The following is a 23,862-nucleotide window of genomic DNA, read 5'->3' on the forward strand; positions in this document are numbered from 1 at the left end:
CAAATCTCTACGGAAATATATTCAGGTGTTATTGTGCTACTGTCTGACAGAAATAATGGGTGACAAAAACAAAAGGTGTCATTTCAGAGCACGTATGCTCACCAGTCAAAGAGCCCGACGCCCTAATCCCGCAAAGGGTGGCCGCAGACAAAACGCCTCCAAGTCACTCTGTCACCCACCATTTGACTCCCCTCCCCCCAACTCACCCCCCCCTCCCTCATATACCTCTCAACTCCATCCCTCCACCTCATCCTCGGTCTACCCCTCCCTCTCCCTCCCTCCACCTCACCTACATACACCCTCTTAGTCAGTCTTTCATTCTCCATCCTCTCCACATGTCCAAACCACCTCAGTGTATTTCTCCTAATCTTTTCAACCACATCCACATCTACCCCACAACGTTCCTTCACTTCTTCATTCGTCAACCTGTCCCTCCATGTCACTCCACATGCTCCTCTCAAGTAACTCATTTCCACTGCTCTCACTCTTGACTTATTCCCCTCTTGCAAGGTCCACGCCTCGCTTCCATACGTCAGGGTAGGGATCACAATACCATCATGCAGTGACTTCTTAACTTCCATACTCACCTCCCTATTTCTCATCACTGCTTTCAGTGTGCCAACAACCTTCCTTCCCTGCTGTACCCTTTCACGTACTTCATCCCCCAAAGTTCCATCCTTACTCATCACACTACCCAAGTACTTGAATGCACTCACATTCTCCATATCCTCACCATCCAACCTCACTGCACACTCTGTGACTTCATTCCTCTCAAACACCATAACTTTACTTTTTGTTTACATTAACTTTCAGCTTCCTCCTCCTACACACTGTCCCAAATTCATTCACCAAACCTTGCAACTCCCATTCATCTTCACTCAACAATACTGTATCATCAGCAAACAGCAACACCGGAAGCTTCCAAATCTCACCCTCATTCATTAAGGCCACCCCCACATCCACTGCCCTACCTTGTACCTCCTTTACGACCCCATCCATATATATATTAAACAGCCAAGGAGACATTACACACCCCTGTTTCAGTCCCACATTGAGATCAAAGAACTCACTCAGCTCACCATCCACTCGCACCGTAGCCCTAGCTCCCTCGTACATACTCTTCACAGCACTCAACAATTTCCCCTCCACTCCATATATTCTTAATACCTTCCACATACCTTTCCTATCTATTCTGTCATAAGCTTTCTCCAAGTCCATGAAGGCAGCGTACACTTTCCTTCCCTTCTCTAGATACTTCTCCACTAAACATCTTAGAACAAATATCTGATCTACACACCCTTTTCCCTTCCTAAATCCCCCTTGTTCTTCTCCAACTAGCTCCTCTGTCATATGCCTAACCCTATCAATGAGTATTCTACCATATATTTTACCAGTCACACTAAGAAGGCAAATACCCCTATGGTTACCACATACTTCTCTCTCCCCTTTTCCTTTGTACAGAGGAACAATTATACCTGATTTCCAGTCCTCTGGAACCCTTCCCTCTTCCCAAGCCAATCTACACAACTTCCATATCCACTCCACAACAATCTCACCCCCATACCTAAGCATTTCACCACACACTCCATCAATTCCTGGGGCCTTTCCCAGCTTAATCTTCTTCATCGCTTCCACTACTTCCGACCTACTGATCTCTTCCTCCCTCCTCTCATCTCTTCTTCTCCCAGCCATTCCCCAACCACTTATACTCACACTGCTCTCACTCTCTACATTCAACAAATCCTCAAAGTGCTCCTTCCATCTCCTCAATTTCTCTCTCTTCTCCACCAACAATCTATTATTCCTATCTTTCACTCCCCTACTATTTCCCCTTTCACACTGCCTTACTTTCTTTACCTCCTTCCAAAACAATTTCTTACTCTCCCTCCATTTCACACTCAGATTCCTCCCAAACTCTTCATCCACTTTCTTCTTACTCTCCTTCACCAGTCTCTTAACCTCCCTTCTCCTGCTCACATATACTTCTCTCTTCTCTCTCTCATCTTCTCCCCTACCTCTACTCGCCAACCATTCACCATATGCCTTCTTCTTTTGTTCCACAGCTCGTTTCACCTCATCATTCCACCATGCTGTCCCTTGCACACCCTTGCATCTCCTCCTCACTCCACAAACCGCCTCACACGCTGTGCTTATCTCTTCCGTGAATATCTTACATACGCCCTCCACCCTTCCATCTGCTCTAGCTCCATACCTTCCCAATCTTTCTTCCACTATGCTCTTATACTCTGTCCTCTTCTCACTATCTTGCAATTTCTCCACTCTTCTCACAGGAGCTGCTTCCTCCTGTCTTCCCCTTCGCCTCCTCAACCACTTTCTTTGCAGCTCTACCTTGGCCATCACTAAGTGATGGTCCGAGACTCCATTCCCCCACCCTCTCCACACCCTTGCATCCAACACTTGTCTTCTCATTCGCTCATCCACACACACGTAGTCTATCATTGCCTTTCGTTCAACAAGTTCACCATCCATCCTCCTCATTACTCTCCATGTATACCGGTGGATCATCTTATGACGAAAGTAGGTGTTGGCTATTGCCAACCCCTTACCAGCACAGATGTCCACCAAAGCACTACCATTCCCATCTACTTCCGCTGGCACACCCCACTGACCAACCACTCCATCCACTCGTACATTCCCGACTTTGCCATTCATGTCTCCAATCAACAGCACTCTCTCGCTCCTCTCAAACTTGTCCATACATGCTTCTACTCTCGCCCAAAACTCATCTTTCACTCTTGCCACTCGATCCTCTGTTGGAGCATATACACATACAATCGCCCATGCTTGTATACCTACTTTCATCCTCACCCATACAATCCTTGCACCCACTGTTCCATACTCTCTTATATTCTCCTTCCACTTCTTGCTTATCATCAGACATACTCCCTCTCTTGCCCTCTCATTCTCACTGACTCCCGCACATATACCTACACCGTATTCCCATTCTCTCATCCTTTCACCTTTCCATTTAGTTTCAGTCAATCCACATATATCCACTTTTGCATCCTCAAGCACCTGGACAATCTCTCTCTCTTTCACTTCATCATTCACTCCTCTCACATTCCACGTTCCTACTCTCAGAATGTCCTTTGTCCGTTCCTTAGTCATCAACGTATGGTCCGTCCGGGTCCGAGGCGCTTTATTTGCTTTTTTAGTTAGTTCTTTTTACGGGGTGGGGCACTAACCCACCACCAACCCTTTTAGTCGCCTCGTACGACAAGCAGGGATACTGGGGGAAAGGATGAGAGAATGGGAATACGGTGTAGGTATATGTGCGGGAGTCAGTGAGAATGAGAGGGCAAGAGAGGGAGTATGTCTGATGATAAGCAAGAAGTGGAAGGAGAATATAAGAGAGTATGGAACAGTGGGTGCAAGGATTGTATGGGTGAGGATGAAAGTAGGTATACAAGCATGGTCGATTGTATGTGTGTATGCTCCAACAGAGGATCGAGTGGCAAGAGTGAAAGATGAGTTTTGGGCGAGAGTAGAAGCATGTATTTGGTACATTAATATTCTCTGGTATGGTATGTGTGTAATTTATGTTGATATATAATAAAATATAAATAAGAGACAACATAACAGACGGGGATAGCATGTAAAATATATCACCGAGGAAGAAATAAGATACAGCAGAAGAGAAAGGTGTAGTATGGAAAAAATATCGTTGAGGAAGAGGTGTAAGAGAGCCTTGTTATGCATCAAGAATTCAAACCTATGACTCTCGGTGCCTACTAATTCGTTCCTGTACTCTATCGGAAATTTACATACGGTACAAAAAATACCTCGTCTCGCAGGAGTGACCAATATGTAAGACCAAAGTGTATGCAAGGACCATTCATAAATCCTCCTCTTTGATGTAATCCTGATCAGTTACCTCATTTAAATTCGCTGTCCGACTTAAGAATGACGCTGTGGATGCCGCCAAGACGATTTTATCCAGCCAAAGGAAATCCCCGAGTGCCAGAGGGATTTACGCCGTGTTTATGTGTGTAGATTCCTAGTTCGAAGGGTCTTAAAGGAAGAGTTCCATTTAAAAGTACCAAGAGCTTTGATAACTTCAGCTCAAGGACGTCATTTTAATTCTGTTCTTGTTGCTATTATTTTTCTTTAGAGGAAGCATGTAGTGATGGTACTGATGAAGGCTATAACTCACTCATTCAGTTCAAAAAGTCTCATCTAAGCTGAATGAAATAGTATGAAGAGAGAGAGAGAGAGAGAGAGAGAGAGAGAGAGAGAGAGGTGATCATAGTGAAGAGGTTGAGTTACTGCACCCTACAGAAAACTCCAGGTGGTGGTGGTGGTGGTGGTGGTGGTGGTGGTGGTGGCCCTGTTCGCAACGTCCCCAGTAGTGTGTGTCGGGGTGCGACTTGACACTTCTGCCTCACCGTTTTACATAACTTATCTCGGGGTACATGAAGCCAAGTGCGAAATCGCGGTACATTTTTCCCAGTCCCGTACACCAGCCCTGACACGACAATTATTATTACGGACACTGTCTCTCTCATGCCTCGGTGCACTTCATTAGCCAGGCACCGTTGACGTAAAAAAACTGATAAGGGTGTTTTTCCTCTTGAAAGCTCTATGTGAAAGTTTGGATGTTAGAAAGTGGTGCAGTTTTTCGGGTACAATGGCAACAATTGGTGATGCCAGGGAGAGAACTGCATTTATGTCCACAGCATCCATCCACTACTGAAGGGGATACGATTAGGGTACCCAGCTGTGGAGATCTTGCCCATACCACCATCTGCACACCACACCACACCAGGCCGTCACCATCTGGCTGCCATACACATCATGCAATATTTTACACACACACACACACACACACACACACACACACAGCACACCTATCTATCTATCTATTTAAACACACACACGCACGGGGGGGGGAGACTCGATTAATAAGTACTGCACAATATATGCTACATGTGTAAAAAGCACATACATCACTTCTAAAACTACGAAGCTTCAGTTAATGTCTGTACTCCCAGCCAAACAGATGCCACCAATACTGAGAATCATCATCATTACATAACAACCTCAGTCACAACACCCACCAAACACCGCCACAATCACCATGATCACTAAAACATCCATCCAAACAACCACCACCACTACCACCACAACAACCACCATAATTGTCTCCACCCAGACAACCACCACCACTACCACCACAACAACCACCATGACTGCCTCCACCCAGACAACCACCACCACTACCACCACAACAACCACCATGACTGCCTCCACCCAGACAACCACCACCACTACCACCACAACAACCACTATAACCACAGCGACTGCCTCTACCCAAACAACAACTGCCACTACCATAGAAAAACAACTAACAAAATGCACAATAACCACCCACCACCACAGCAACCACTACTTCCTCTAAACCACCATCCACACAATAGAACAACATCCATAACCACCACAAAACCATCTCCACAAAACATTCATCCTCACCTCCTAAACCACCAGTCACTACTACCAAACAAAAAAATACCATTAACCAACCATCCTCACAACCATAACTACTACAACCACAAAATAACAATCACTTCTAAAGAATCCCAACCACGCACACAACCCCAACCCCAACCACCACATCCAATCAACTACAGTAACTATTATAATCACAACTACCACCACTACCAAAATCACCACCACCATCACCACCACTGCCACCACAACGCATTCACACAACCGCAGCATCTACTACAGGTCTCAACAACAGGTAACATCACCACAACCATCACCACACCTCCAAACACCCTACCATCTTAACAAACACCACACATCCACACCACCACCATCACTAATCATCCTAAACATCCAAATCATCACCAACGCCAGACGACCACCCACACAATCACCATCACCACCAATCACTCTCACCACCAAAACGACCACCGACACATCTCCAAACGACCACACGACCACCCACACGACCATCACCAGCAGGAACTAGCTCAGGGATCTGGGAGGAATGAGTCACCTGCCCTTGATCTGCTACTATGAGGGGGCGCCGGCCATTTGTGAACTGTTTTATGGCTTTCCTTGGTCGTAACATGTTCTCTCCCACTCTCTCTCACACTTTCTACCTCTCTCTCTCTCTCTCTCTCTCTCTCTCTCTCTCTCTCTCTCTCTCACACACACACACACACACACACACACAATTTCTGTTAGGGTTTATTCACAGCCAAATCTACAAGTGATTGGTACTCAATTTATGGCCCTTATGGTTACAAAACAGGTGTGTTAATCAGAGATGTTAGCATAGATGTAACTTTCTTTAGAACCAGAATGCACTGATGTTACAGGATACAGTTAAAATCTAACACATTAATTAACTACAATGGCACTCAGTAGAGCGCATACCTCCGACAAGGCCCAACATGCAGTTCCTTTTAATTCAGTCAAGTCTTATTTGTTACTGTAAGGCAGCTGGAAAGACTTCCCCCCTATAAAAGCATATTTAAATCCGCTAGATCCGGAATTTTATATGGATCCGCGCCAAACTGTACACATTCGTATGCCTGAATTTTTTCATCAAGATCAATGCAATATTCACTGAAAAATTTACGAAAATGTCGAAAAACGCCCTATCTTGCGATGTTAAAGAAAGTGAAGAAAAAAAAAAAAATCCTGGATCCGCACCTTTATCCGGATCCGCACCAGAATTTAATGGAGTCTATTCTGGGCCAAGGCCCATTCTTCTACCAAGTTTCGTGGAAATACGTCCTGTAGTTTTTGTGTAATATTGCTCACAAACCAACCAACGAACAAACAAACACACGGATTGGGGTGAAAACATAACCTCCTTGGCGGGGGTAAAAAACAAATGTATAAACTATTGACGTGAAAGATTATTCCAATTACTGTAGGCCTAATTGTGCTAAATGGGAAATCCTATTAATACAAGTATGCTACACGACATTCAACCTTTCCACCTATGATGCAGATAAAAATGCTGCCCATTTAGATGAAGAAGCTTAACATCATTTTAGTAGACTGTGGAATAATTTCTACAATACTACTGCTAAAACTGTTGATTATTAATTCTTCGGTCAGTGCCTTATTCTTTGACAAGCTGAGACAATAGTTCTACTTTATTTCAGCGTTCATTTTTTTTTTTTGAGTCTTCTGAACTCCCTGCGAGCATCCCTTCCACATTATGGTGGACAGCAATGGTTTACAGACAGCAACACGCTCTCACCCTTTTCTGCTCAACTCTCTAATGCAACAATTAATCGATATTCTAACAGTCCTTCATGTACACAACTGGATAACTCTGGAACACCCTCCTCTGCCTGCCTTTCTGCCTATGACCTCCTGCCTTTTAAATGTATTGTCTCATGGTATCCCAAAGTTTAAAGATTTCGATTTTGTCGCACTTTTGATCAGTTTTCTCTTTAAAACACCTTCTGCTCTCATTCAGCCATTGGTTCGCTCATTTCACTCGCGCGCGCGCACACACGCACACACGCGCGCGCACACACACACACACACACACACACACACACACACGCGCGCACACACACACACACACACACACACACACACACACACACACACACACACACACACACACACACATCTAGACACGGAGAGTAAAAATGGCAGTCTGTCTACTTATCTATCAATCTACTGCCTAACGCCGAGCTCTGTGAGGACTGGCATCGACGAAAAGAACTCAGCACAGACCTCTTACCCAACGACACACAATCACCTCTTACATGCTCCCTCACCTCGCAGCAGCGGCAGCGGAGGCGGTGGCGGCGGCGGAGGCGGCAGCGGCAGCAGCAGCAGCCTCAGCAGCAGCTGTTGTTGTGATCATCCCAGCACCAACCCGAAAAAGACCAGTGTAAAAAGGGTGTCGGAAAATGTCATGTTTCCTGATCAACTAGACCTAAGCCAAAAGTGAACATTTTTATTCACAGGTGTTATACATCACCGTGAAACCAGACCAAAACATACAAGTCAATGGATTCCGTATTAAGTTCAGAAAGAGGTCGATGAAAAGTGATGTAAGTTTACTCTGAATATCATGAGGTTTAGTCATTACTCGTCGCTCCCTTCTCTCTCTCTCTCTCTCTCTCTCTCACACACACACACACACACACACACACACACACACACACACAAGAGCTTATTTAACCTTCTATAATCCACATCAGATAATATAACAAATATAACAATAGTTTGCTTTGATTGTCACCCTTATTTACAAACATCTTTTTTATCCTCCATAACTGTGTGTGTGTGTGTGTGTGTGTGTGTGTGTGTCTGTAAATTGATTGGTTCTCTGTATGACTATGTGGACAAAACGGGACTGCGTGTGTGTTTGTGTGTGTACGTTTGCCTCTGTGTATTGGCAGGTTCTGTAGGCAACTGCAGTGACAAAACAGGAATCTGTGTGTGTGTGTGTGTGTGTGTGTGTGTGTGTGTGTGTGTGTGTGTGTGTGTGTGTGTGTGTGTGTGTGCATGTTTAAGCATGGGTATCTGTGCATCAGTAAAAAATCGTGTGCGTATGTGCGTATATCGAGGGTGGGGGGGATGAGGGGGGGAGGAGATTAGGGCAGGAGGGGAAAGATTAAGGTGGTAGGGAGGGGAAGGGGGAGACTATAGTTTGGGGGGGGGCAATTAAAAACCCTCTCGCCACAAATCCAATAAACCCAACCCCATCAGGCGGACTTCAAGCGGTTAAAAAAAAAAAAAAAAAAAAAAAAAAAAAAAAAAAAAACCCAGCTATCAGAAAAAAAAAAAAAAAAACACCGCAGCTATCAGAAAAAAAAAAAAAAAAGCAAAACAAAAATACAAAGAGCCAGTTACCTCCCCTCGGCCCTTCTGTAGCTGGCCTGGTGGGGTGAAATGTTCCCTGGTGGCTTCTCCCTGTCTCTCTCTCTCTCTCTCTCTCTCTCTCTCTCTCTCTCTCACACACACAGTCTTTTCCCCTCGCTCTCTTTTCCTTCTTTTTACTCTCACAGTCGCTTTCCTTCCTCGCCTGTTTATCAGTTCTTTTCTCTTTCCTCTGTCTTTCCCCTCTTCGCTGTTTCTCTCCTCCTCTCATTCTTTCACCTCTCTCTCTCTCTCTCTCCTTGCTGTCTCAATCTTTCCCATCCCTTTACTAACTCTCCTCCCATTCTCTCTTATACCCCTCATTTTCCCTTCGTTTCCCCTCTCTTTGTCCTTTATTTTTCCCCCTGCCTCCCTTCCATTCTTTAATTGCCCTCTTCCTCTCTTCCCTCTAAATTCTTCTGACCTTCTCTCCTCCCTCATTCCTCCATCTCATTGTATTTTTCCCCACAACATTCTCTCTTCTTTCCTCATCTTTCCTTTTATTTTAACTTTAACTCCTGTCTTCCTTTCTTCAACTTTTGCTCTATCCTCTTATTCCCATTTTCCAGTCTCCCTTCCTCAGCATTTATTCTCATTCTGTCTTATATTCTCATTTTTATTCTTTTCTTCCTCCATTTTCCTCATTTTTACCATTCTTTCGTGTCTACTGTACATTTACCTCATTCTTTACTCTCTTCCTCTCCTTTCATTTCCCCTCCTGTCTTTCTATCTTCACTCAGTCGTCCATCTCATACAGTATCCTCTTCCCCTTTCCCTAATCTCCCTTTTCCTCCCTTCGCTATGTAGTTCTCTTTCTTCTTTAGTGCCTGGTGGTCTAGCGATCAGAACACCCCACACGGAGCGAAGGTCTTGTATTAGCTCGATAAGAAGTGTGGGTTCTGTAATGCCATCAAGGTGTGTAGGCTAGTCATCTACCCTTATACTGTACATGGTCTAAAGTAACCTAGCTTTCGGGCCTCTACATCTCGAATGGAGGTAAGATGGAATTCTCTCTCTCTCTCTCTCTCTCTCTCTCTCTCTCTCTCTCTTTCTCTCTCTCTCCATTACTTTATTACATTTCTCCATTCCTCAGTATCCCCTTTCCGATCACTTTTCCCAGTTCTTCTCTTCCTCTCACGTCCCTCTTTCCTCACATCTCTGAATTTCCTTCGATTTTTCTACCTCCACGTTTTCATCCCTTCTCATTTTCCTCTCTACTTCAATATTTTTCTCTCCCCTCTTCCTTCCCTCCTCCCTTTACTCATTCTCTCCCTTCCCTCAACGTCCCCTCTCCCTCGTATTTCCGTCTCTCTCTCCCCTCTTCCTTCCGTCCCCTCACACTACCGTAACTAACCTATTCTGTAGTCTCCTCTCTCTCTCTCTCTCTCTCTCTCTCTCTCTCTCACATTACTCCAATTTCTCCCCTCCTTCTCCCTCACTTTATAGCCTCTTATTCTTTCGCATCTCCTTTTCCTCTCCTTTCATATCTCTCCTTCACTTCCTCCTCTTTTCCTCTCTTTCTCACGTTTCTCCTCTCTTCTCCCTCTCTTCCTCATCTCTCCGTCCCTTCCTCTTCTCCTCTCTTCATCATCTCTCTCTCTCTCTTCCTCTTCTCCCCCCTTCCTCTCGTTTCTAATCTCACCTCCTCCTCCTCCTCTTTTCCTCCCTTTTCTTCCCTCTCTCCTGCCCTAACTCTACCCTCTAACACATTTCTATATTCCCTCAGTTTTCCCCTCGCCCCAGCCAACTACCCTCACTCCCCTATTTGCCTACATGTGATGAAAAGTGTACATAAAAGAACAAGAAAAGGGGAGTGTGATGTGTGTTAAGAGAGGGGAGAAGAGGAGGAGGAGGAGGGGGAGTAAGGGGATAGGAAGAAAGAGGAGGGGGAGTAAGAGGAGGAGGTGGGAAGGGAGGGAGAATAAGGGGATAGGGAGAAAGAGGAGGGAGAGTGAGAGGGGGACTTGGGAGAGGAGGGAGAGTGAGAGGGGGACTTGGGAGAGGAGGGAGAGTAAGAGGTTAGGGAGAAAATGGAAGGAGAGTGAGAGGGGGAGGTGGGAGAGGAGGGAGGAGTTGGGCTGAGAGAGGTGCAGCAGGGGGAATGATAATGATGATGATGATAATGAGGAGGAGGAGGAGGAAGCAGGTATGAGAAAGAGAGAGAGAGAGAGAGAGAGAGAGAGAGAGAGAGAGAGAAGGGAGAGGGATGTGAGAGGAAAGAATCAAGGGGAAGGAAAAGTAAGCGGGTAAGAGGAGGGAAGGCGAGGGGGAAAAGGGTAAAAAGTAGAGGTAGAAGAGGGAAGAAGTACAGTGAAGAAAAAGTGCGAGAGGGAGACGGAAGAGAGCGTGAGAGAAAGGTATAAGAAAGGAAAATGAGCAGTGAGTGTGAGAGGGTGGGAGGAAAGAAGAAATGACGAATGAGGGAAGGCAAGGAGGGCGAGGGGATGAGTGGGAGAAATAGGGGAAGGGGGAGAAGAGAGGGAGAATGAGTAAGAGGGAGGTTAAAGTAAGAGGTGTAAGAAGAGGAGATGCTGGGGAAAGGATGTGAGTGAGAGTTGTAAAGGGTGTAATTGTCGAGAGAGAGAGAGAGAGAGAGAGAGAGAGAGAGAGAGAGAGATGTTGCTGCTTTTGTGGTCACAAACTCATCTGAAACGTGAACCCTGTGGACTGAAGACTTAAGCTGCCCTTCCTCTGCAGTCTACCATCCTTCTTTCGGGGGACACGGAAGTAGTTGAGGCAGCTGAACCGGCCGGAAATACTGATGCCACAACGTGAAGGCGTCCCTCTCCAGAACCAGGGTAAGAAAAGAAAATGGAAGGGGAATGAGTGAGAGGGCTTTGGAAGAGGTGTTTGAGGTATGGATAGAGGAAGAAATAGGCGAGAAGTCGAGGAGGAGGAGGAGAGGCGTGCAAGAATGAAGAGTTGAAGACAAGGATGTAAGAGGAAGGGCTGAAAAAAGATGTCAAGGTAAGGACGTAAAAGAGAGGAAGCGTAAGGAAAGTCGAACTGGGGGAAAGGGTGTGAGGAAATGTAAAGTGAAGGAGAGATGACTATGAGGAATATGAGTACAAAAAGGGGGAGTATGAGGGAGGTGGGAGCAAGGGGAGAAGTAAGAAAAGAAGCCGTAAGGGGAAAAGGTTAGAAAAAGTGAGAGGAAGTTGAAATGAGAGGAAAGGGTGTGAGAAAAGGAAATGTAAGGGGAGGGTGAATGAGAGGAGGGGATGAAACAGAGGGGAATGTGACAGGAAGGAATGTCAGCGTGTGAGGGGAAAGGCAGTGAGGGGAGCGAGAACACGGGAAAAGTGAGAGGTGGTGTGTGTGTGTGTGTGTGTGTGTGTGTGTGTGTGTGTGTGTGTGTGTGTGTGTGTGTGTGTGTGTGTGTGTGTGTGTGTGTGTGTGTGTGTGTGTGTGTGTGTGTGTGTGTGTGTGTGTGTGTGTGTGTGTGTGTGTGTGTGTGTGTGTGTGTGTGCGCGCGCCTCGAAGTGAGAGGAACACTTTTATGACATAACCTGAAATCAAGTACTTCAGTTTTCCCAACCACGAAGGGGTTAAAGTCAACAGAATCAACGCTCTCAACCTCCTCCACTCATTTTCACACACACACACAAACACACACAAACACACACACACACACACACACACACACACACACACACACACACAATCGGCTGGTGTTAACAGGAATCCGTATAAACATTACAAAAAAAGTGTCTGTCTCTCTGCTTGTCTGATCTCTTTGGAAATCGAGGGGGATGCAGACAGAACTCCAGAAACAGCTCTAACATGGGCAACTTTTCAGGGCGACTTTAGATGTTTACATTAAAGTTGCAGAAGTGGCGCCTCTGACGGCCATGATTAGAAATAGGTACAAATAATCATGACAACATAATGGAAACATGGAACCAATTAATTACAAAGACACCTATCCAAGTGCTTATCTATGACCCTACTTATCTACCTGCTTATCTATATCTATCTACCTGTCTATACGCATTATATATGTTACATACATAGGGTGTCTGTCTACTTGTTTATCTGCCTACATGGATATTTGTCTGCCCAGAAGGATATATGAGTGTCTATCTATCTGTCCATTTTCACGTGTATCTATTAGCGGACGCGGAATGGTGTGCATGTTGGGGTCATAAAAAGCATCCAGGGTCCGTCTCAACAAGTGCTGTGCTGACACGCCTGGGAGAGGGAACACTTACCCTACACACTGACACGGCTGATGACACAACCACCTCTGTCTGCCCTCTTGACTGACACACACACACACACACACACACACACACACAAACTTACCCGACGCTCTCTTACGTGCACCACATACACATTAATACGACATATATACACAAAACACGTACAGTACATTCTCGATGACCACTCACACATTATCTGGCACTGACCATACACTTACATACTCAGCCCCCCCCCTTCTCTCTCTCTCTCTCTCTCTCTCTCTCTCTCTCTCACACACACACACACACACACACACACACACACACACACACACACGAGCCAGAGGATTATGGGTACGACTGTGTGCCTCCCCCGCAGCCATTAGCCCAGACACACACACAAGGCCGGCACTTCACCCAGTTTGGGGCGAGAGTAAAGGCCTCTACAGAATGACTCAAGGCTTTATTCTTGCTGGTACAGGCGGCTTCGTAACATGTCTTCCTCAGCAGTTTATTGTGTACAGTATACTGCATATTTTATCCTCTTGTACGTTACTGAAGCATATAAATACTAAAAGAGAAAAGGGCTATCAGAAAATGCAACACCTTAGCCTTGTAGTCGGTCTAATGTTGCCATGTCTGCAAAATCCACTTGTAATACGAGCCATGACCGAACCATTTACTCTGCCCTGTGTTCTTGCCCAATTTTTCAGATTCTTGCCTGACCCTGAATTCTTCCACAAAGTCTTGTCCAAACTGGATCAAAAGTGTTTATGTTGACCCTGCTCTGTGCCCTTGACCTTTGACCCCTTGTTTTCATAATAATCACTTCATCCTTGGATGAATTTAAACTCTTCCACTAAGTTTAGTCCAAATCGACTTAAACTTATTCGAGCTAAAGAATCAAAACTTTAACCCAGCCCTGTGACCTTCGACTCGGATCCATTGTTCTAGAAACTGAATCATCTCATTTTATCATGAAACTCATTTCCATCAAGTCCTGATGGTCCTCAGCCATTATGCCTAATTTCGTGCAATTCCATCCAATAGTTACTCTGTAATCATGCTAATAAACAGACAGATAGATAAACAAACTAATCAAACTAAACCCATTAACACCCTTGTGGTATGTGAGCGAGTGTAGATATAATAGTATCGTAACAAAATGAGAATATCATGGTGTATTATAAAAACATATTTTTTACTAAGCCTGCAGTGCTAACAATGACATGAGCTTCAGGCACTGGCCCCAGCTCCTTCCCTACAACGACGTGTTTTGTATTTTATTTTTGCTGCCAACAGTTAACTTTACTCATCGCTGGAGAGACATTTCGAACTGCAGATGCCAATTATACAGCTTTTATTAACCCTTTCAACGATGAGGTCTCCCACAGCATGAATAAAATAGTCCGAAGATAACGATAATTTAATAATGCGTCACCGTATACTAGGTAAATCAGTAAAAATCCCTCTTGCGACGATTTACAGTTCCTGAGAGGGTGAAGGTTGCCAAGGATGAGGTTTAATAGGGTCATTTATAAGGGATGTGCGACCACTATGTGCGATTAACAAGACCACGTTAAAGAAGGCGGTAAAAACACGTTGTACCATTATAAAAACTTTCCACTAATGACTGCAATAAACGAGGGGCTTCTTCCATTCGCGTGTTGTCCTTCTTAACAGTCTTTCCAAACATCTCTGTAATCGGGTAAGTCAAGGGGTGGGGTTAGGAAAAGGGTAAGACATATATAATAAGGCACTGACGATGGAACTGATGATAGCGGTAAATGAAGATGGTATGGTGTAGAATCAGTACTATAGTTACTGTTTACCGGCTTTAACTTATGAATGACCATCTTGTAGGCTCAGTAAGTCAGTGGTGCTTGAACCAACTTCAGAATCGCCCCTGAACATAAGACGGGAGACGAACTGACCGGGCAACCGAGTCTCCCACACAACCTTACCTTCGTTACCTACCATCCCCACACCCACCTTCGCACAAACACAAGTATAAATGCATGGTTGTCCCTCTGCTTCTGCTGTACATCCTTATCTTCCCTCCCCCTCCCTTACACAAACAAACAAGCTTCGTCCACTCACCCACACAAGCAAGGAACGCAACCTGGCCCCTTTCACTCAGACAAGTGATGGGCACAAATGCAGCTCCTACTCACACAGAAGAGAAAAAACAAAGCAGCCTCACTATACCTTCATTCACGCAAGGATAGACGCTTCACTGTAAACCCTTCTTCGGACAAGGGAAACAACCTATTTTCTTCAACATCCAAGCAAAGAATGCAATCTTACACACACAAACACTGAAACCAAACTTACATGCAAAGAAATAAACCTCACTTCTTCCCACCACACAAAAAAAATTACTACAAAAAAAGTAACGTCACTCCCTTATTCCATACAAGCAAGACATTCAACCTTAAAAACAAAATCTATAACCTCATTCCATCACTCACACAAGCAAGAAAACCAACCTAACGAGTAAAGACGACTTCATCCTATACACGAAAAACTAACGTCATGTATCAACAAAAAAGGTACTTGACTACCCACAAAAGAAGAAAACTGACTTCAAGAGCAGCGAAGCATATCTCAACATATACAAGCAAGTAAATGAACTTTACAAGATAAAATATCCTCTCTCCCTCACACACACACAAAGAAAGTTACTTTACTGCCTCATTACACAAAAAGAAAAGGAAAAGGTAAGTTACAAGCAAAGAAAGCAACATGAACCCCTCAACCCACACAAGCACGAAACTCATCTCCGAAAAACGGAAGGCAACCTCACCCACACAAGCAAAGAATGCAAGGATTTCACTCCCTTACTCTCCCTTTTACCCAGAGATGACTACCCTGTGTGCGACAAACCTCTTCCTGACCCAGACATTTCTCCCCTTCTCCTTTCTCCTGTCACCCTGTCTATTCTTACATTTCCCCCTTACGTATCACCTTTTCCCATCCACCCCTCTTCCCTATCACCTCTGTCCATCCTCCCCATGCCCCCCAACAGCTTTCCCATCCTCTCCCCCCATCCTCATCTCCGAGCACCCCTCCCCTTCATCCCTGTTCATCTTCCCTCCCCCTCCTCACCTCCTCCCCTGCCATCCCCTCACAAACACCCTCACCTTCGGGTCAAGCTGAACTCACCCCAATAAATTTTACTCAACAAGAGACACACTCCGACGGTGCTATGCCAGAGACCTTTTTTCTCTTACGTTCTTCTTTCTTTTTATTTTTCTTTCAGTATTTTCAGTCATATTATGCACCTGGCAGACTAAGAAATGATGCCAATTAGATATGGTGGTACATTACTTAAAGTTTTTGAATACTTTGTTATTGCTGAAACGTGACGGATATTTTCACAGTATGTATTCTGAGCTGAAACTTAATAACAACATCCGTGAGAATGTAAACTATCCCTCGAGACATAATTTTTACCTCTGGGGGTAGGGGGGTTTTCAAGAATACTCCCCCAGTATCCCTGCTTGTCGTAAAAGGCGACTAAAAGGGTTGGCGGAGGGTTAGTGCCCCTCCCCGGAAAACAACTAACTAAAAAAACAAACAAGAAGCCTCGGACAAGGACTGACCAAACGTTGACGACCCAGGACCGGACAAAGGACTTGGTAATGTGTACATGGAATGTAAGAGGAGCGAATGATGAGGTGAAAGAGAGAGAGATTGTCCAGGTGCTTGAGGATGCGAAAGTGGATGTATGTGGAATAACTGAAACAAAATGGAGAGGAGAAAGTGTGAGAGAATGGGAGTATGGATGGGGTATATGTGCAGGAGTAGATGAGAATGAGAGGGCAAAGGAAGGAGTGTGTATAGTTGTGAGTAAAAGATGGAAGAAGAGCATAAGACAGTATGGATCAGTTGGGTCAAGGATTGTGTGGGTAAAGTTGAAAGTTGGAATACAAATGTGGGCGATTGTGTGTGTATGCGCCAACGCAAGATCGTGCTAGAAGAGTGAGAGAAGAGTTCTGGACAAATGTGGAAGTGTGCATGGAAAAGTTTGGAAGGAATGAGAGAGTGTTTTTGATCGGTGATATGAATGGTAAAGTTGGTAATGTGAAGGTGGATGGAATAGTTGGTGAGTGGGGTGTGCCTGCTGAGATAGATGAGAATGGGAGTGCGTTAGTGGACATCTGTGCTGGGAGGGGGTTGGTAATAGCCAATACCCTCTTCAGGCATAAAATGATCCACAGGTATACATGGCGAGTGATGAGAAGGGTGGGTGGTGAACTGAATGAAAGGAAGGCAATGATTGATTATGTGTGTGTGGATGAAAGGATGCGAAGATGTATATTGGATGCAAGAGTTTATAGAGGTTGGGGGAGTGGCCTTTCTGACCACTACTTGGTGGTGGCCAGAATTAGGATGCAAGTAAGATGGAGGAATAGAAGAAGGGAAAGACGAGAGGAAGGAGTAGTTGCAAGGAGAGTGGAAAGGTTACAAGAGGATGAGAAAAAGGCAGAGTATAAGAGAGAAGTGGAGGAACGATTGGGCAAATATGAATTGGAGCAGATGGGAGACGTGGAAGGTGTGTGTAAGATATTTACAGAAGAAATATGTGCAGCATGTGATGTGGTGTGTGGAAGGAAGAGAAGACGGAGGGGGGTGCAAGGAACAGCGTGGTGGACTGAAGAGGTGAAACAGGCTGTGGCACAAAAGAAGAAAGCATACAATGAATGGATGAGAAATAGGGGCGTGGAAGAAGTTGAGAGGCAGAAGAGAGAGTTATATGTGGAAAGGAAGAGAGAGGTGAAAAGATTAGTAAGAGAGAGTAAGAAGAGAGTGGATCAGGAATTTGGAAGGAATTTGAGTGTAAAGTGGAGGGACTGTAAGAAAATGTTCTGGAGAGAGTGAAAAGAGTAAGACAGGGTGGAAGTGAAGTTAGCAGGGGAGTGAAAGATAAACATGGTAGATTACTAGTGGAGAAGGGAGAAAAAGTGAGCAGATGGAGAGAACACTTTAAGGAATTGTTGAACGTAGAGGATGGAAGTAATGCGAGTATAAGTGGCTGGGGAATGGCTGGGAGAAGGAGGGAGGTGAGAAGACAGGTAGAAATCAGTAGGATAGAGGTTGTGGAAGCAATGAAGAAAGTTAAATCGGGGAAAGCCCCAGGAATTGATGGAGTGTGTGGTGAGATGCTGAAGCATGGGGGAGAGATAGTAGTAGAATGGATGTGGAAGATGTGCAGATTGGCCTGGGAGGAAGGTAGAGTCCCGGAGGATTGGAAGTCAGGTATAATTATTCCCTTGTACAAAGGAAAAGGGGAAAAGAAGTGTGTGGTAATCATAGGGGCATTTGTCTTCTTAGTATAATAGGAAAAGTGTATGGTAGGATACTTATAGACAGAGTTAGAGAAAGAACAGAGAAATTAGTTGGAGAAGAACAGGGAGGCTTTAGGAAGGGGAAGAGGTTGTGTAGATCAGATATTCATTCTTAGATCTTTAATGGAAAAGTTTCTAGAGAAGGGAAAGAAGTTGTATGCGGCTTTCATGGATTTGGAGAAAGCATATGACAGGGTGGATAGACAAGGATTGTGGAAAGTGTTAAGAATATATGGAGTAGATGGGAAGTTGTTGAATGCTGTGAAGAGTATGTATGATGGTGCTAAGGCTGCAGTGCGTGTGGATGGTGAACTAAGTGAATTTTTCTCTTTGAAAGTTGGTTTGAAACAGGGATGTGTCATGTCTCCATGGTTGTTCAATCTGTACATGGATGGGGTAATAAAAGAGGTACAAGGTAGGGTAGTGGATGTTGGAGTGGCCCTGGTGAGAGAGGATAGTGTTTGGAAACTCCCTGTACTGTTGTTTGCAGATGATACTGTGTTGTTGAGTGAAGATGAAGGGGAGCTGCAAGGCTTGGTGGATGAGTTTGAGAGAGTGTGTAAGAAACGGACCCTAAAGGTGAATGTAGGGAAGAGTAAAGTGATGGTCTTTGAGAGAGGTGAAGTCAGTGAATGTATAGCGAGGTTGGATGGTGAGGAATTGGAAAATGTGAGTACGTTTAAGTATTTGGGTAGTGTGATGAGTAAGGATGGAGGTTTGGAGGGTGAAGTGCTTGAAAGGGTACAGCAGGGAAGAAAGGTTGCTGGTTCCTTGAAAGCAGTGATAAGAAACAGGGAAGTGAGCATGGAAGTAAAAAAGTTACTACATGACAGTATTGTGATACCAACTCTAACGTACGGAAGTGAAGCTTGGACGTTGTTGGAAGGACACAAGTCAAGAGTGAGAGCAGTGGAAATGAGTTATTTAAGAGGAGCTTGTGGAGTCACGTGGAGAGACAGGCTGACGAATGAGGATATAAAGGAGCGTTGTGGTGTTGATGTGGATGTGATAGGAAGCGTTGTGAGGAACACACTGAGGTGGTTTGGCCATGTGGAGAGGATGGAGGGGGAAAGACTGACGAAGAGAGTGTATGTGAGTGCGGGGGAGGGTGGAAGAGGGAGGGGGAGACCGTGGATGAGTTGGAGGGATGGGGTGGAGAGGTATATGAGAGAGGGGGGTGTGAGTTGGGAGCAGGGTAGTGAAATGGCGGGGGACAGGGCGACTTGGAGGCGATTTGTTTGTGGCCACCCCAAACGGGATTGAGGCGTCTGGCAATAGATAGATAGATAGATGATGATGATGATGATGATGATGATGATGATGATGATAATAATAATAATAATAATAATAATAATAATAATAATAATAATAATAAGCATAATAATAATACCGGTAATAATAATAACAACAACAATAATAATAATAATAATAATAATAATAGTCTGTCCGCTAATCATCCAATTATTCTCTCCGCCATCAGGATCGTAGGGGCTCAGGGCTAGGCTATTTAGTCCACATATTTCAGGCCAAAAATTCTTCTTTGCTCTCTCTCTCTCTCTCTCTCTCTCTCTCTCGTCCTCCCTTCTCACCCTCATGCATTTCTTCTCCTTCCTCTCTGGGGGCCTTCATGCTTCCAAGTCTCGTCCTACATTTTTGGGTATTTCTCCCTCCCCGTCGTCTTCCTATCACTGTTATGGTTTTATGGCCTTTCACTTGTCGAGAATTCATTTTTCTTTCTCATGGTTTCAGTTTTCATCTTTTTTTTATGTTTTTTTTTCCCCTTTGTTTCCTCAAGTGTATCGTACGGCTTTTCAAAGTTCTGCGTTTTACGATTTCCTAGTTTGATCTAAAAACATTTGTATCTGCTCGTACTGACGATAATCCTTAAAGTTTAGTGTCAAAGAAGCTAGCATTATTCTAGGCGGCTTAACCCCCTCAGTTTGATGGCCTATTTTTATACTGTATTCTTGCTAACTACGGCCGATTTTATTCAGCTTTAGGACAGCCTTTCCGAATCGGAGGAATTAGATTGCCTCCATTCCCACTTTCGATACACAGACAATCTCCCAATGTGAATAAAATCGTCTTGAGGCAGCAGGGAAAAATCAAAGTAATACACCTTCTTTGTGATTGAATTAACCAATATTAGTGACATTTCAGAGATTTTAGCATATCGTTTCGCGATCTGGTAGAGGTTTTTGCAGCTGCCACAAGGGTGATTAAATCCAGTGTGAGTCCCTAACTTAATGAGTCACTGTACCTTTTTGAAGAATGAAGTCTGGCAAGTTGTAACCTATCAGAATGCGAGTGACGTGCATCTGGGGTGTGTCTGGAGTGTGTCTGAGGGTCGTGCCATTTCTGTGACATCCTAACACCTTTCCAGGGTAAATTCTGCAGTACTTGTGAATCTGGTTTAGAGGTTCTGGTTGTCTAGTCACTCTTACGTATCTGTTTATTTTTCCCTCTACACCCTCTTCCTATCTCTGTGCTATTCTGGTCTGTCGCATATATTCTTTTATTTTTCATTCATTCCTTCTTTTTTTTTTTGCGATCGTGACCTCTTACAGTTGGGAGAAGGGGGGAGGGGTGCTCTTTACTCTTTATCTTCATTTTTTTTTTTTTTTTTTTTTACAGTTTTATGGTCTATATTTCCTTATTCCAACTCCCATCTCCTTTCATTTCGTTTCCTTTCTTCCTCTCTCTCTCTCTCTCTCTCTCTCTCTCTCTCTCTCTCAGCTCCTTCTCCCACTACATCAATTTACATCCTCCAGCATTTCTTCCCCTTCCGCCTCACTCACCACTTCTTCTTCCTCCTCCCTTTTTCTTTCATTTTCTTTATCAGTTTCACCGACCCCATCGTCTCTTATTTTCATTTTCACTGATTCCTTTCCCACCTTCTTTCTCAGCTCCATCAATCCACCCCCTCTCTCTCTCTCTCTCTCTCTCTCTCTCTCTCTCTCTCCGTTTCACCGATTCTTTTCTCTGTGTTCATCCAAATCTACTTCACTTCTCCATTACTTCTGCCACCATCATCATCCTCTCTCTCTCTCTCTCTCTCTCTCTCTCTCTCTCACCTCAATGCCCCATCACTCACACAGCTGGGCGCCTCAGTGCTGCCTCCCGCGCGAGAGAGAAACCCCGGCAGGAGAAAAACCCTCGATATCTGTTTTGATTTCCTGGTGTCACGATTGGGTAACTTACGGCGCAACTAAACCACATACTGAACCAGTTTGCGTCAGGGGGGTGAGGGAGAGAAAGAGGGAGGAAGGGAGGGAGGGAGAGGGAGAGGTGGAGGGGTGGTGAGATTGAGAGTAGAGGAGTGGAGAGAGAGAGAGAGAGAGAGAGAGAGAGAGAGAGAGAGAGAGAGAGAGAGAGAGAGAGGGAGAGGCGGAGGGGTGGTGAGATTGAGAGTAGAGGGGTGGAGAGAGAGAGAGAGAGAGAGAGAGAGAGAGAGAGAGGATGGGAGATGGCTGGTTTGAGTGGGGAGGGGAGGTAGAGGGTTGGAACGATGGAAGGGGAAGGGAATAGCATGAGAGTGAGGACGAGGAGGAGGAGACAGAGAAGGAAGGGGAGGAGGAGCCGAGAAGGGGAAGGATGTAGCAGCAGGAGAGGGCTGGCTTGTGGGAAGGATGAAGGAAAAGAGGAGAACGATGGAAGATGCAAAGGGATTACATGATGGGTATAAAGTAGGGCTGGATTAAGAGAAATCTGAAAAAGGAAGAATATGATGAGGGCAGGCTAGGGTGACAGGAAGCAGAGGGAAGAAAGGGAGGAGGCACAGGACGAAAGGTAAGAATGGGATGGGCAGGAGGAGGTGAAGATTGGCAGACGGAGGAAGAAGAAAGGTATTTGGGGTAAAAGAGGTGGAATTCGAAGGGAAAAGAGGGAAAGAAATGGGAAAAAGTAGAGAAGAGGGAAAAACAATACTACGAAGTGGGGTTAGTTTGTGGTGGTGGTGGTGGGGATGGTTTGTGGTAGTGGTGGTGGGCGAGATGTTTGTTGGTGACTGCCGTGGTTCTGTATAGTGTTTACATCCATTCTCAGCACATCTCACTGTTCTCACATCCCAAGCAGCGCATTTAAGCTAAGCGCGTTATTGAAGATACCGTAGTGTGTTCATGGAATTGAGAGGCTAACTTGCACCGCTTCCTTATCTTTTATTTCTTCACAAAGCACATTCCATTAGTAAAGATTTGTCTTTTACTGCACGGATATATTTTCCTCTTGCTGCCATCTGACAATTTTATTTACCTTTGGGGAGACATCTCTTACATTAGGCGATAAATATCATAAATAACAGAAAGATATCAAGGCTTGCACACACACACACACACACACACACACACACACACACACACGGAATAGGTACAAGGGAGCCTCCAATCCCACGAGCATGATACTCAAAAGATTTTCCTCTGTGTTCTGATGAGGCTGAGAATATTAATATTGTTATCCACATTTCTTATTCTCGTACCCCAAACCACACACCGTACCCTGACACTCTCGTGTGTGTGTGTGTGTGTGTGTGTGTGTGTGTGTGTGTGTGTGTGTGTGTGTGTGTGTGTGTGTGTGTGTGTGTGTGTGTGTGTGTGTGTGTGTGTGTGTGTGTGTGTGTGTGTGTGTGTGTGTGTGTGTGTGTGCCCGCGCGCGCGCTTGTTTTGGCGCGCGAGAGGAGCCTCATCAGGTGATGAGGAACCCACATGCTGTATTCTTCGTGAATGGCCACTGGACACTACTCCAGCTCAAAAGTAATTATTCTCCAGAGTACGATAACAGTATTTATGAAACAATATTGTTACGAAATTACGTAGTGATCAAAAAGGCAAATCAACTTTTCAAATGTCGTATATATATATATATATATATATATATATATATATATATATATATATATATATATATATATATATATCACACTGAGAATTACCAAGAATATAATACATGACCCATTCTCATGGGACGAGACGAGGCAAATTTCCTTTTAGTGTCGAAACTGTCAAACTTTAGTCTTGTTTAACTATTCAGCATTAAGCTACATGGAATTCCACTTCACAAACTCGGACTCCCAAACGAAGAAATACTGATCGTAAATCTAATTTTGAGGAGGACGACAATAACCTCATGAAAACGGTGATTTTTTTTTTTTCCTTCTGTTACCACCATATGAGCATACAGAGGAAATATGGCCTTTGTTATATCCTTACGAAAAAACCATTCCGGTGTTAAACTTAATAATATGGAAGCAGTAAAAAATGAAACTAAACTAAAGGCAAAGCTGGATGGTGTCACACAGCTACATTATACCCCTCATCGTAAAAGTGGTAAACTCTACGAATTTACGCTGCCACATTCCACTAAATATATGTTTGTATGGTTTGACCATGATCCCATAAAACCTCTCAAAGGCTTAAATATTTTTTAAAATAATAATAATAATGAAGAGCTAGATGTTGTTGCCCCAGGAA

Source organism: Coenobita brevimanus, chromosome 24 (genome assembly GCF_032717465.1).
Source record: "Coenobita brevimanus isolate Jiangsu-jjx chromosome 24, ASM3271746v2, whole genome shotgun sequence".
NCBI classification, from domain to species: Eukaryota; Metazoa; Arthropoda; class Malacostraca; order Decapoda; family Coenobitidae; genus Coenobita; species Coenobita brevimanus.